A 16,083-nucleotide genomic window follows, 5' to 3' on the forward strand; every position below is an offset into this window, starting at 1 on the left:
AGATGGAACACGACTTGACCAGATGTGAAGTGTAACTGTGGTATAAAAATAATAAAACATGATAAATCAAGCAGAATGAGGCGGGAACTCAGCGAGAAGGTAGTGAAGTGTAAATAGTTAAAAGGAACCTGGAAGAGAGCGACAAGGAGTACTTAACAAAACACAACCTAAAACCAAGCTATTGGCATAGTTACAGTTTCAGATGTGGTGTAAAACACATTCGAATATTAATATAAAAATAATTAGAATAATAATTGGGACGAAAATGTCGTCTTTTAGACGCTTTTTTCGCTCTGTTTGGTCATCGTACTTTGACAGGCTTCTTAATAATGGATTTGTCGTTATTAAGTAAGTTTAAATTACATTCGATCTGTCAGGGAGGTCGTATTTACAAGTAGGAATACTTGAGATTGTAGATGTAACACGACTTGACCAGATATGAAGTGTAACTGTGGTATAAAAATGAAAAATATATACATACATCAAGCAGAATGAGGCGGGATTTCAGCAAGAAGGTATTTAAGTGTAAATAGTTGAAAGGGACCTGGAAGAGAAAGACAAGGAGTAATAAACAAAACACAATTTAAAACCAAGCTACTGGAATAGTTACAGTTTCAGATGTGATGGAAAACACATTCGAAAATTAATAAAAAATAATTATAATAATAACTGGGACAAAAATGGCGTCTTGTATACGCTTTTTTCGCTCCGTTTGGTCATCGTACTTTGATAGGCTTCTTAGTAATGGATATTTCGGTATTTACGAAGTTTAATTTACATTCGATCTGTCAGGAGGGTTATATGTACAAGTGGGGATACTTGGGAATGTAGATGGAACACGACTTGACCAGATGTGAAGTGTAACTGTGGTATAAAAATGAAAAAAATATACATACATCAAGCAGAATGAGGCGGGATTTCAGCAAGAAGGTATTTAAGTGTAAATAGTTGAAAGGGACCTGGAAGAGAAAGACAAGGAGTAATAAACAAAACACAATTTAAAACCAAGCTACTGGAATAGTTACAGTTTCAGATATGATGGAAAACACATTCGAAAATTAATAAAAAATAATTATAATAATAACTGGGACAAAAATGGTGTCTTTTATACGCTTTTTTCGCTCCGTTTGGTCATCGTACTTTGATAGGCTTCTTAATAATGGATATTTCGGTATTTAGGAAGATTAATTTACATTCGATCTGTCAGGAAGGTCAAATTTACAAGTGGGGACACTCGGGAATGTAGATGGAACACGATTTGACCAGATGTGAAGTGTAACTGTGGTATTAAAATGATGAAATATAAATAAATCAAGCAGAATGAGACTGGAACTCAGCGAGAAGGTATTGAAGTGTAAATAGTTGAAAGGGACCTGGAAGAGAAAGTGAAGGAGTAATAAACAAAACACAACTTAAAACCAAGCTACTGGAATAGTTACAGTTTCAGATGTGATGGAAAACACATTCGAATATTAATAAAAAATAATTATAATAATAATTAGGACAAAAATGGCGTCTTTTATACGCTTTTTTCGCTCCGCTTGGTCATCGTACGTTGATAGGCTTCTTAATATTGGATATATCGGTATTTACGAAGTTTAATTTACATTCGATCTGTCAGGAGGGTCATATGTACAAGTGGGGATACTTGGGAATGTAGATGGAACACGACTTGACCAGATGTGAAGTGTAACTGTGGCATAAAAATGATAAAATATAATAAATCAAGCAGAATGAGGCGGGATGTCAGCAAGAAGGTATTGAAGTGTAAATAGTTGAAAGGGACCTGGAAGAGAAAGACAAGGAGTAATAAACAAAACACAACTTAAAACCAAGCTACTGGAATAGTTACAGTTTCAGATGTGATGGAAAACACATTCGAATATTAATAAAAAATAATTATAATAATAATTAGGACAAAAATGGCCTCTTTTATACGCTTTTTTCGCTCCGTTTGGTCATTGTACTTTGATAGGCTTCTTAATAATAGATATTTCGGTATTTAGGAAGATTAATTTACATTCGATCTGTCAGGAAGGTCATATTTACAAGTGGGGACACTCGGAAATGTAGATGGAACACGACATGACCAGATGTGAAGTGTAACTGTGGTATAAAATGATAAAATGTAAGAAATCAAGCAGAATGAGGCGGGAACTCAGCGAGAAGGTAGTAAAGTGTAAATAGTTAAAAGGGACCTGGAAGAGAGCGACAAGGACTACTTAACAAAACACAACCTAAAACCAAGCTACTGGCATAGTTACAGTTTCAGATGTGGTGTAAAAGACATTCGAATATTAATATAAAAATAATTAGAATAATAATTAGGACGAAAATGTCGTCTTTTATACGCTTTTGTCGCTCCGTTTGGTCATCGTACTTTGATAGGCTTCTAAATAATGGATTTGTCGTTATTTAGTAAGTTTAAATTACATTCGATCTGTCAGGAAGGTCGTATTTACAAGTAGGAATACTTGGGATTGTAGATGTAACACGACTTGACCAGATGTGAAGTGTAACTGTGGTATAAAAATGAAAAAAATATACATACATCAAGCAGAATGAGGCGGGATTTCAGCAAGAAGGTATTGAAGTGTAAATAGTTGAAAGGGACCTGGAAGAGAAAGACAAGGAGTAATAAACAAAACACAACTTAAAACCAAGCTACTGGAATAGTTACAGTTTCAGATGTGATGGAAAACACATTCGAATATTAATAAAAAATAATTATAATAATAACTGGGACAAAAATGGCGTCTTTTATACGCTTTTTTCGCTCCGTTTGGTCATCGTATTTTGATTGGCTTCTTAGTAATGGATATTTCGGTATTTACGAAGTTTAATTTACATTCGATCTGTCAGGAGGGTTATATGTACAAGTGGGGATACTTGGGAATGAAGATGGAACACGACTTGACCAGATGTGAAGTGTAACTGTGGTATAAAAATGATGAAATATAAATAAATCAAGCAGAATGAGACTGGAACTCAGCGAGAAGGTAGTGAAGTGTAAATAGTTAAAAGGGACCCGGTAGAGAGCGACAAGGAGTACTTAACAAAACACAACGTAAAACCAAGCTACTGGAATAGTTACAGTTTCAGACGTGGTGGAAAACACATTCGAATAATAATATAAAATAATTAGATTAATAATTGTGACAAAAATGGCGTCTTTTATACGCTTTTTTCGCTCCGTTTGGTCATCGTACGTTGATAGGCTTCTTAATAATGGATATTTCGGTATTTACGAAGTTTAATTTACATTCGATCTGTCAGGAAGGTCATATTTACAAGTGGGGACACTCGGGAATGTAGATGGAACACGACTTGACCAGATGTGAAGTGTAACTGTGGTATAAAAATGAAAAAAATATACATACATCAAGCAGAATGAGGCGGGATTTCAGCAAGAAGGTATTTAAGTGTAAATAGTTGAAAGGGACCTGGAAGAGAAAGACAAGGAGTAATAAACAAAACACAATTTAAAACCAAGCTACTGGAATAGTTACAGTTTCAGATATGATGGAAAACACATTCGAAAATTAATAAAAAATAATTATAATAATAACTGGGACAAAAATGGCGTCTTTTATACGCTTTTTTCGCTCCGTTTGGTCATCGTACTTTGATAGGCTTCTTAATAATGGATATTTCGGTATTTAGGAAGATTAATTTACATTCGATCTGTCAGGAAGGTCAAATTTACAAGTGGGGACACTCGGGAATGTAGATGGAACACGATTTGACCAGATGTGAAGTGTAACTGTGGTATTAAAATGATGAAATATAAATAAATCAAGCAGAATGAGACTGGAACTCAGCGAGAAGGTATTGAAGTGTAAATAGTTGAAAGGGACCTGGAAGAGAAAGTGAAGGAGTAATAAACAAAACACAACTTAAAACCAAGCTACTGGAATAGTTACAGTTTCAGATGTGATGGAAAACACATTCGAATATTAATAAAAAATAATTATAATAATAATTAGGACAAAAATGGCGTCTTTTATACGCTTTTTTCGCTCCGCTTGGTCATCGTACGTTGATAGGCTTCTTAATATTGGATATATCGGTATTTACGAAGTTTAATTTACATTCGATCTGTCAGGAGGGTCATATGTACAAGTGGGGATACTTGGGAATGTAGATGGAACACGACTTGACCAGATGTGAAGTGTAACTGTGGCATAAAAATGATAAAATATAATAAATCAAGCAGAATGAGGCGGGATGTCAGCAAGAAGGTATTGAAGTGTAAATAGTTGAAAGGGACCTGGAAGAGAAAGACAAGGAGTAATAAACAAAACACAACTTAAAACCAAGCTACTGGAATAGTTACAGTTTCAGATGTGATGGAAAACACATTCGAATATTAATAAAAAATAATTATAATAATAATTAGGACAAAAATGGCCTCTTTTATACGCTTTTTTCGCTCCGTTTGGTCATTGTACTTTGATAGGCTTCTTAATAATAGATATTTCGGTATTTAGGAAGATTAATTTACATTCGATCTGTCAGGAAGGTCATATTTACAAGTGGGGACACTCGGAAATGTAGATGGAACACGACATGACCAGATGTGAAGTGTAACTGTGGTATAAAATGATAAAATGTAAGAAATCAAGCAGAATGAGGCGGGAACTCAGCGAGAAGGTAGTAAAGTGTAAATAGTTAAAAGGGACCTGGAAGAGAGCGACAAGGACTACTTAACAAAACACAACCTAAAACCAAGCTACTGGCATAGTTACAGTTTCAGATGTGGTGTAAAAGACATTCGAATATTAATATAAAAATAATTAGAATAATAATTAGGACGAAAATGTCGTCTTTTATACGCTTTTGTCGCTCCGTTTGGTCATCGTACTTTGATAGGCTTCTTAATAATAGATATTTCGGTATTTAGGAAGTTTAATTTACATTCGATCTGTCAGGAAGGTCATATTTACATGTAGGGACACTCGGGAATGTAGATGGAACACGACTTGACCAGATGTGAAGTGTAACTGTGGTATAAAAATGATAAAATATAATAAATCAAGCAGAATGAGACTGGAACTCAGCGAGAAGGTAGTGAAGTGTAAATAGTTAAAAGGGACCCGGAAGAGAGCGACAAGGAGTACTTAACAAAAAACAATTTAAAACCAAGCTACTGGAATAGTTACAGTTTCAGATGTGATGGAAAACACATTCGAAAATTAATAAAAAATAATTATAATAATAACTGGGACAAAAATGGCGTCTTTTATACGCTTTTTTCGCTCCGTTTGGTCATCGTATTTTGATAGGCTTCTAAATAATGGATTTGTCGTTATTTAGTAAGTTTAAATTACATTCGATCTGTCAGGAAGGTCGTATTTACAAGTAGGAATACTTGGGATTGTAGATGTAACACGACTTGACCAGATGTGAAGTGTAACTGTGGTATAAAAATGAAAAAAATATACATACATCAAGCAGAATGAGGCGGGATTTCAGCAAGAAGGTATTGAAGTGTAAATAGTTGAAAGGGACCTGGAAGAGAAAGACAAGGAGTAATAAACAAAACACAACTTAAAACCAAGCTACTGGAATAGTTACAGTTTCAGATGTGATGGAAAACACATTCGAATATTAATAAAAAATAATTATAATAATAATTAGGACAAAAATGGCGTCTTTTATACGCTTTTTTCGCTCCGCTTGGTCATCGTACGTTGATAGGCTTCTTAATATTGGATATATCGGTATTTACGAAGTTTAATTTACATTCGATCTGTCAGGAGGGTCATATGTACAAGTGGGGATACTTGGGAATGTAGATGGAACACGACTTGACCAGATGTGAAGTGTAACTTTGGTATAAAAATGATAAAATATAATAAATCAAGCAGAATGAGCCGGGAACTCAGCGAGAAGGTAGTGAAGTGTAAATAGTTAAAAGGGACCCGGAAGAGAGCGACAAGGAGTACTTAACAAAAAACAATTTAAAACCAAGCTACTGGAATAGTTACAGTTTCAGATGTGTTGGAAAACAAATTCGAAAATTAATAAAAAAATAATTATAATAATAACTGGGACAAAAATGGCGTCTTTTATACGCTTTTTTCGCTCCGTTTGGTCATCGTATTTTGATTGGCTTCTTAGTAATGGATATTTCGGTATTTACGAAGTTTAATTTACATTCGATCTGTCAGGAGGGTTATATGTACAAGTGGGGATACTTGGGAATGAAGATGGAACACGACTTGACCAGATGTGAAGTGTAACTGTGGTATAAAAATGATGAAATATAAATAAATCAAGCAGAATGAGACTGGAACTCAGCGAGAAGGTAGTGAAGTGTAAATAGTTAAAAGGGACCCGGTAGAGAGCGACAAGGAGTACTTAACAAAACACAACGTAAAACCAAGCTACTGGAATAGTTACAGTTTCAGACGCGGTGGAAAACACATTCGAATAATAATATAAAATAATTAGATTAATAATTGTGACAAAAATGGCGTCTTTTATACGCTTTTTTCGCTCCGTTTGGTCATCGTACGTTGATAGGCTTCTTAATAATGGATATTTCGGTATTTACGAAGTTTAATTTACATTCGATCTGTCAGGAGGGTCATATGTACAAGTGGAGATACTTGGGAATGTAGATGGAACACGACTTGACCAGATGTGAAGTGTAACTTTGGTATAAAAATGATAAAATATAATAAATCAAGCAGAATGAGCCGGGAACTCAGCGAGAAGGTAATGAAGTGTAAATAGTTGAAAGGGACCTGGAGCAGAAAGACAAGGAGGAATTTACAAAAAACAACCTAAAACCAAGCTACTGGTATTGCTCCAGTTTCAGATGTGGTGGAACACACATTCGAATATTAATATAAAAATAATTACAATATAAATTGGGGCAAGAATTGCGTCTTTTATACGCTTTTGTCGCTCCGTTTGGTCATCGTACTTTGATAGGCTTCTTAATAGTAGATATTTCGGTATTTAGGAAGTTTAATTTACATTCGATCTGTCAGGAAGGTCATATTTACAAGTGGGGACACTCGGGAATGTAGATGGAACACGACTTGACCAGATGTGAAGAGTAACTGTGGTATAAAAATGAAAAAAATATACATACATCAAGCAGAATGAGGCGGGATTTCAGCAAGAAGGTATTGAAGTGTAAATAGTTGAACGGGACCTGGAAGAGAAAGAGAAGGAGTAATAAACAAAACACAACTTAAAACCAAGCTACTGGAATAGTTACAGTTTCAGAAGTGGTGGAAAACACATTCGAAAAATAATATAAAATATTTAGATTAATAATTGGGACAAAAATGGCGTCTTTTATACGCTTTTTTCGCTCCGTTTGGTCATCGTACTTTGATAGGCTTCTTAATAATGGATTTGTCCTTATTTAGTAAGTTTAAATTACATTCGATCTGTCAGGGAGGTCGTATTTACAAGTAGGAATACTTGGGATTGTAGATGTAACACGACTTGACCAGATGTGAAGTGTAACTGTGGTATAAAAATGAAAAAAATATACATACATCAAGCAGAATGAGGCGGGATTTCAGCAAGAAGGTATTGAAGTGTAAATAGTTGAAAGGGACCTGGAAGAGAAAGAGAAGGAGTAATAAACAAAACACAACTTAAAACCAAGCTACTGGAATAGTTACAGTTTCAGATGTGATGGAAACACATTCTAAAATTAATAAAAAAATAATTATAATAATAACTGGGACAAAAATGCCGTCTTTTATACGCTTTTTTCGCTCCGTTTGGTCATCGTATTTTGATAGGCTTCTTAATAATGGATTTGTCGTTATTTCGTAAGTTTAAATTACATTCGATCTGTCAGGAAGGTCGTATTTACAAGTAGGAATACTTGGGATTGTAGATGTAACACGACTTGACCAGATGTGAAGTGTAACTGTGGTATAAAAATGAAAAAAATATACATACATCAAGCAGAATGAGGCGGGATTTCAGCAAGAAGGTATTGAAGTGTAAATAGTTGAAAGGGACCTGGAAGAGAAAGACAAGGAGTAATAAACAAAACACAACTTAAAACCAAGCTACTGGAATAGTTACAGTTTCAGATGTGATGGAAACACATTCTAAAATTAATAAAAAAATAATTATAATAATAACTGGGACAAAAATGCCGTCTTTTATACGCTTTTTTCGCTCCGTTTGGTCATCGTATTTTGATAGGCTTCTTAATAATGGATTTGTCGTTATTTCGTAAGTTTAAATTACATTCGATCTGTCAGGAAGGTCGTATTTACAAGTAGGAATACTTGGGATTGTAGATGTAACACGACTTGACCAGATGTGAAGTGTAACTGTGGTATAAAAATGAAAAAAATATACATACATCAAGCAGAATGAGGCGGGATTTCAGCAAGAAGGTATTGAAGTGTAAATAGTTGAAAGGGACCTGGAAGAGAAAGACAAGGAGTAATAAACAAAACACAACTTAAAACCAAGCTACTGGAATAGTTACAGTTTCAGATGTGATGGAAAACACATTCGAATATTAATAAAGAATAATTATAATAATAATTAGGACAAAAATTGCGTCTTTTATACGCTTTTTTCGCTCCATTTGGTCATCGTACTTTGATAGGCTTCTTAATAATGGATATTTCGGTATTTAGGAAGATTAATTTACATTCGATCTGTCAGGAAGGTCATATTTACAAGTGGGGACACTCGGGAATGTAGATGGAACACGACTTGACCAGATGTGAAGTGTAACTGTGGTATAAAATGATAAAATGTAAGAAATCAAGCAGAATGAGGCGGGAACTCAGCGAGAAGGTAGTGAAGTGTAAATAGTTAAAAGGGACCTGGAAGAGAGCGACAAGGACTACTTAACAAAACACAACCTAAAACCAAGGTACTGGCATAGTTACAGTTTCAGATGTGGTGTAAAACACATTCGAATATTAATATAAAAATAATTAGAATAATAATTGGGACAAAAATGTCGTCTTTTAGACGCTTTTTTCGCTCCTTTTGGTCATCGTACTTTGATAGGCTTCTTAATAATGGATTTGTCGTTATTTAGTAAGTTTAAATTACATTCGATCTGTCAGGGAGGTCGTATTTACAAGTAGGAATACTTGAGATTGTAGATGTAACACGACTTGACCAAATATGAAGTGTAACTGTGGTATAAAAATGAAAAAAAAATATACATACATCAAGCAGAATGAGGCGGGATTTCAGCAAGAAGGTATTTAAGTGTAAATAGTTGAAAGGGACCTGGAAGAGAAAGACAAGGAGTAATAAACAAAACACAATTTAAAACCAAGCTACTGGAACAGTTACAGTTTCAGATGTGATGGAAAACACATTCGAATATTAATAAAAAATAATTAAAATAATAATTAGGACAAAAATGGCGTCTTTTATACGCTTTTTTCGCTCCGTTTGGTCATCGTACTTTGATAGGCTTCTTAATAATGGATATTTCGGTATTTAGGAAGTTTAATTTACATTCGATCTGTCAGGAAGGTCATATTTACAAGTGGGGACACTCGGGAATGTAGATGGAACACGACTTGACCAGATGTGAAGTATAACTGTGGTATAAAAATGATAAAATGTAAGAAATCAAGCAGAATGAGGCGGGAACTCAGCGAGAAGGTAGTGAAGTGTAAATAGTTAAAAGGGACACGGAAAAGAGCGACAAGGAGTACTTAACAAAACACAATTTAAAACCAAGGTACTGAAATAGTTACAGTTTCAGATGTGATGGAAAACACATTCGAAAATAATAAAAAATAACTATAATAATAACTGGGACAAAAATGGCGTCTTTTATATGCTTTTTTCGCTCCGTTTGGTAATCGTACTTTGATAGGCTTCTTAGTAATGGACATTTCGGTATTTACGAAGTTTAATTTACATTCGATCTGTCAGGAGGGTTATATGTACAAGTGGGGATACTTGGGAATGTAGATGGAACAGGACTTGACCAGATGTGAAGTGTAACTGTGGTATAAAAATGATGAAATATAAATAAATCAAGCAGAATGAGACTGGAACTCAGCGAGAAGGTATTGAAGTGTAAATAGTTGAAAGGGACCTGGAAGAGAAAGTGAAGGAGTAATAAACAAAACACAACTTAAAACCAAGCTACTGGAATAGTTACAGTTTCAGATGTGATGGAAAACACATTCGAATATTAATAAAAAATAATTATAATAATAATTAGGACAAAAATTGCGTCTTTTATACGCTTTTTTCGCACCGTTTGGTCATCATACGTTGATAGGCTTCTTAATATTGGATATTTCGGTATTTACGAAGTTTAATTTGCATTCGATCTGTCAGGAGGGTCATATGTACAAGTGGGGACAGTCGGGAATGTAGATGGAACACGACTTGACCAGATGTGAAGTGTAACTGTGGTATAAAAATGATAAAATGTAAGAAATCAAGCAGAATGAGGCGGGAACTCAGCGAGAAGGTAGTGAAGTGTAAATAGTTAAAAGGGACCCGGAAAAGAGGAGTACTTAACAAAACACAACGGAAAACCAAGCTACTGGAATAGTTACAGTTTCAGACGTGGTGGAAAACACATTCGAATAATGATATAAAATAATTAGATTAATAATTGGGACAAAAATGGCGTCTTTATACGCTTTTTTCGCTCCGTTTGGTCATCGTACTTTGATAGGCTTCTTAATAATGGATTTGTCGTTATTTAGTAAGTTTAAATTACATTCGATCTGTCAGGGAGGTCGTATTTACAAGTAGGAATACTTGGGATTGTAGATGTAACACGACTTGACCAGATGTGAAGTGTAACTGTGGTATAAAAATTTTAAAAATATACATACATCAAGCAGAATGAGGCGGAATTTCAGCAAGAAGGTATTGAAGTGTAAATAGTTGAAAGGGACCTGGAAGAGAAAGTGAAGGAGTAATAAACAAAACACAACTTAAAACCAAGCTACTGGAATAGTTACAGTTTCAGATGTGATGGAAAACACATTCGAATATTAATAAAAAATAATTAGAATAATAATTAGGACGAAAATGACGTCTTTTATATGCTTTTTTCGCTCCGTTTGGTCATCGTACTTTGATAGGCTTCTTAGTAATGGATATTTCGGTATTTACGAAGTTTAATTTACATTCGATCTGTCAGGAGGGTTATATGTACAAGTGGGGATACTTGGGAATGTAGATGGAACACGACTTGACCAGATGTGAAGTGTAACTGTGGTATAAAAATGATGAAATATAAATAAATCAAGCAGAATGAGACTGGAACTCAGCGAGAAGGTATTGAAGTGTAAATAGTTGAAAGGGACCTGGAAGAGAAAGTGAAGGAGTAATAAACAAAACACAACTTAAAACCAAGCTACTGGAATAGTTACAGTTTCAGATGTGATGGAAAACACATTCGAATATTAATAAAAAATAATTATAATAATAATTAGGACAAAAATTGCGTCTTTTATACGCTTTTTTCGCACCGTTTGGTCATCATACGTTGGTAGGCTTCTTAATATTGGATATTTCGGTATTTACGAAGTTTAATTTGCATTCGATCTGTCAGGAGGGTCATATGTACAAGTGGGGGCAGTCGGGAATGTAGATGGAACACGACTTGACCAGATGTGAAGTGTAACTGTGGTATAAAAATGATAAAATGTAAGAAATCAAGCAGAATGAGGCGGGAACTCAGCGAGAAGGTAGTGAAGTGTAAATAGTTAAATTGGACCCGGAAAAGAGGAGTACTTAACAAAACACAACGGAAAACCAAGCTACTGGAATAGTTACAGTTTCAGACGTGGTGGAAAACACATTCGAATAATGATATAAAATAATTAGATTAATAATTGGGACAAAAATGGCGTCTTTATACGCTTTTTTCGCTCCGTTTGGTCATCGTACTTTGATAGGCTTCTTAATAATGGATTTGTCGTTATTTAGTAAGTTTAAATTACATTCGATCTGTCAGGGAGGTCGTATTTACAAGTAGGAATACTTGGGATTGTAGATGTAACACGACTTGACCAGATGTGAAGTGTAACTGTGGTATAAAAATGAAAAAATATACATACATCAAGCAGAATGAGGCGGAATTTCAGCAAGAAGGTATTGAAGTGTAAATAGTTGAAAGGGACCTGGAAGAGAAAGTGAAGGAGTAATAAACAAAACACAACTTAAAACCAAGCTATTGGAATAGTTACAGTTTCAGATGTGATGGAAAACACATTCGAATATTAATAAAAAATAATTAGAATAATAATTAGGACAAAAATGGCGTCTTTTATACGCTTTTTTCGCTCCGTTTGGTCATCGTACTTTGATAGGCTTCTTAATAATGGATATTTCGGTATTTAGGAAGTTTAATTTACATTCGATCTGTCAGGAAGGTCATATTTACAAGTGGGGACACTCGGGAATGTAGATGGAACACGACTTGACCAGATGTGAAGTATAACTGTGGTATAAAAATGATAAAATGTAAGAAATCAAGCAGAATGAGGCGGGAACTCAGCGAGAAGGTAGTGAAGTGTAAATAGTTAAAAGGGACCCGGAAAAGAGCGACAAAGTGTACTTAACAAAACACAACCTAAAATCAAACTACTGGTATAGTTCCAGTTTCAGATGTGGTGGAAAACACATTCGAATATTAATATAAAAATAATTACAATAATAATTGGGGCAAGAATTGCGTCTTTTATACGCTTTTGTCGCTCCGTTTGGTCGTGGTACTTTGATAGGCTTCTTAATAATAGATATTTCGGTATTTAGGAAGTTTAATTTACATTCGATCTGTCAGGAAGGTCATATTTACAAGTGGGGACACTCGGGAATGTAGATGGAACACGACTTGACCAGATGTGAAGTGTAACTGTGGTATAAAAATGATAAAATATAATAAATCAAGCAGAATGAGGCGGGAACTCAGCGAGAAGGTAGTGAAGTGTAAATAGTTAAAAGGAACCCGGAAGAGAGCGACAAGGAGTACTTAACAAAACACAACGTAAAACCAAGCTACTGGAATAGTTACAGTTTCAGACGTGGTGGAAAACACATTCGAATAATAATATAAAATAATTAGATTAATAATTGGGACAAAAATGGCGTCTTTATACGATTTTTTCGCTCCGTTTGGTCATCGTACTTTGATAGGCTTCTTAATAATGGATTTGTCGTTATTTAGTAAGTTTAAATTACATTCGATCTGTCAGGGAGGTCGTATTTACAAGTAGGAATACTTGGGATTGTAGATGTAACACGACTTGACCAGATGTGAAGTGTAACTGTGGTATAAAAATGAAAAAAATATACATACATCAAGCAGAATGAGGCGGGATTTCAGCAAGAAGGTAGTAAAGTGTAAATAGTTAAAAGGGACCCGGAAGAGAGCGACAAGGAGTACTTAACAAAACACAATTTAAAACCAAGTTACTGGAATAGTTACAGTTTCAGATGTGATGGAAAACACATTCGAATATTAATAAAAAATAATTAAAACAATAATTACGACAAAAATGGCGTCTTTTATACACTTTTTTCGCTCCATTTGGTCATCGTACTTTGATAGGCTTCTTAATAATGGATATTTCGGTATTTAGGAAGTTTAATTTACATTCGATCTGTCAGGAAGGTCATATTTACAAGTGGGGACACTCGGGAATGTAGATGGAACACGACTTGACCAGATGTGAAGTATAACTGTGGTATAAAAATGATAAAATGTAAGAAATCAAGCAGAATGAGGCGGGAACTCAGCGAGAAGGTAGTGAAGTGTAAATAGTTAAAAGGGACCTGGAAGAGAGCGACAAGGACTACTTAACAAAACACAACCTAAAACCAAGGTACTGGCATAGTTACAGTTTCAGATGTGGTGTAAAACACATTCGAATATTAATATAAAAATAGTTAGAATAATAATTGGGACAAAAAAGTCGTCTTTTAGACGCTTTTTTCGCTCCTTTTGGTCATCGTACTTTGATAGGCTTCTTAATAATGGATTTGTCGTTATTTAGTAAGTTTAAATTACATTCGATCTGTCAGGGAGGTCGTATTTACAAGTAGGAATACTTGAGATTGTAGATGTAACACGACTTGACCAAATATGAAGTGTAACTGTGGTATAAAAATGAAAAAAAATATACATACATCAAGCAGAATGAGGCGGGATTTCAGCAAGAAGGTATTTAAGTGTAAATAGTTGAAAGGGACCTGGAAGAGAAAGACAAGGAGTAATAAACAAAACACAATTTAAAACCAAGCTACTGGAACAGTTACAGTTTCAGATGTGATGGAAAACACATTCGAATATTAATAAAAAATAATTAAAATAATAATTAGGACAAAAATGGCGTCTTTTATACGCTTTTTTCGCTCCGTTTGGTCATCGTACTTTGATAGGCTTCTTAATAATGGATATTTCGGTATTTAGGAAGTTTAATTTACATTCGATCTGTCAGGAAGGTCATATTTACAAGTGGGGACACTCGGGAATGTAGATGGAACACGACTTGACCAGATGTGAAGTATAACTGTGGTATAAAAATGATAAAATGTAAGAAATCAAGCAGAATGAGGCGGGAACTCAGCGAGAAGGTAGTGAAGTGTAAATAGTTAAAAGGGACACGGAAAAGAGCGACAAGGAGTACTTAACAAAACACAATTTAAAACCAAGGTACTGAAATAGTTACAGTTTCAGATGTGATGGAAAACACATTCGAAAATAATAAAAAATAACTATAATAATAACTGGGACAAAAATGGCGTCTTTTATATGCTTTTTTCGCTCCGTTTGGTCATCGTACTTTGATAGGCTTCTTAGTAATGGACATTTCGGTATTTACGAAGTTTAATTTACATTCGATCTGTCAGGAGGGTTATATGTACAAGTGGGGATACTTGGGAATGTAGATGGAACACGACTTGACCAGATGTGAAGTGTAACTGTGGTATAAAAATGATGAAATATAAATAAATCAAGCAGAATGAGACTGGAACTCAGCGAGAAGGTATTGAAGTGTAAATAGTTGAAAGGGACCTGGAAGAGAAAGACAATGAGTAATTAACAAAACAATTTAAAACCAAGCTACTGGAATAGTTACAGTTTCAGATGTGGTGGAAAACACATTCGAATATTAATATAAAAATAATTAGAATAATAATTGGGGCAAGAATTGCGTCTTTTATACACTTTTGTCGCTCCGTTTGGTCATCGTACTTTGATAGGCTTCTTAATAATGGATTTGTCGTTATTTAGTAAGTTTAAATTACATTCGATCTGTCAGGGAGGTCGTATTTACAAGTAGGAATACTTGGGATTGTAGATGTAACACGACTTGACCAGATGTGAAGTGTAACTGTGGTATAAAAATGAAAAAAATATACATACATCAAGCAGAATGAGGCGGAATTTCAGCAAGAAGGTATTGAAGTGTAAATAGTTGAAAGGGACCTGGAAGAGAAAGTGAAGGAGTAATAAACAAAACACAACTTAAAACCAAGCTACTGGAATAGTTACAGTTTCAGATGTGATGGAAAACACATTCGAATATTAATAAAAAATAATTATAATAATAATTAGGACAAAAATGGCGTCTTTTATACGCTTTTTTCGCTCCGTTTGGTCATCGTACGTTGATAGGCTTCTTAGTAATGGATATTTCGGTATTTACGAAGTTTAATTTACATTCGATCTGTCAGGAGGGTTATATGCACAAGTGGGGATACTTGGGAATGTAGATGGAACACGACTTGACCAGATGTGAAGTGTAACTGTGGTATAAAAATGGTAAAAAGTAAGAAATCAAACAGAATGAGGCGGGAACTCAGCGAGAAGGTAGTGAAGTGTAAATAGTTAAAAGGGACCCGGAAGAGAGCGACAAGGAGTACTTAACAAAACACAACGTAAAACCAAGCTACTGGAATAGTTACAGTTTCAGACGTGGTGGAAAACACATTCGAATAATAATATAAAATAATTAGATTAATAATTGGGACAAAAATGGCGTCTTTATACGCTTTTTTCGCTCCGTTTGGTCATCGTACTTTGATAGGCTTCTTAATAATGGATTTGTCGTTATTTAGTAAGTTTAAATTACATTC

The sequence above is a fragment of the Salminus brasiliensis genome, chromosome 18 (genome assembly GCF_030463535.1).
Source record: "Salminus brasiliensis chromosome 18, fSalBra1.hap2, whole genome shotgun sequence".
Taxonomy (NCBI): domain Eukaryota; kingdom Metazoa; phylum Chordata; class Actinopteri; order Characiformes; family Bryconidae; genus Salminus; species Salminus brasiliensis.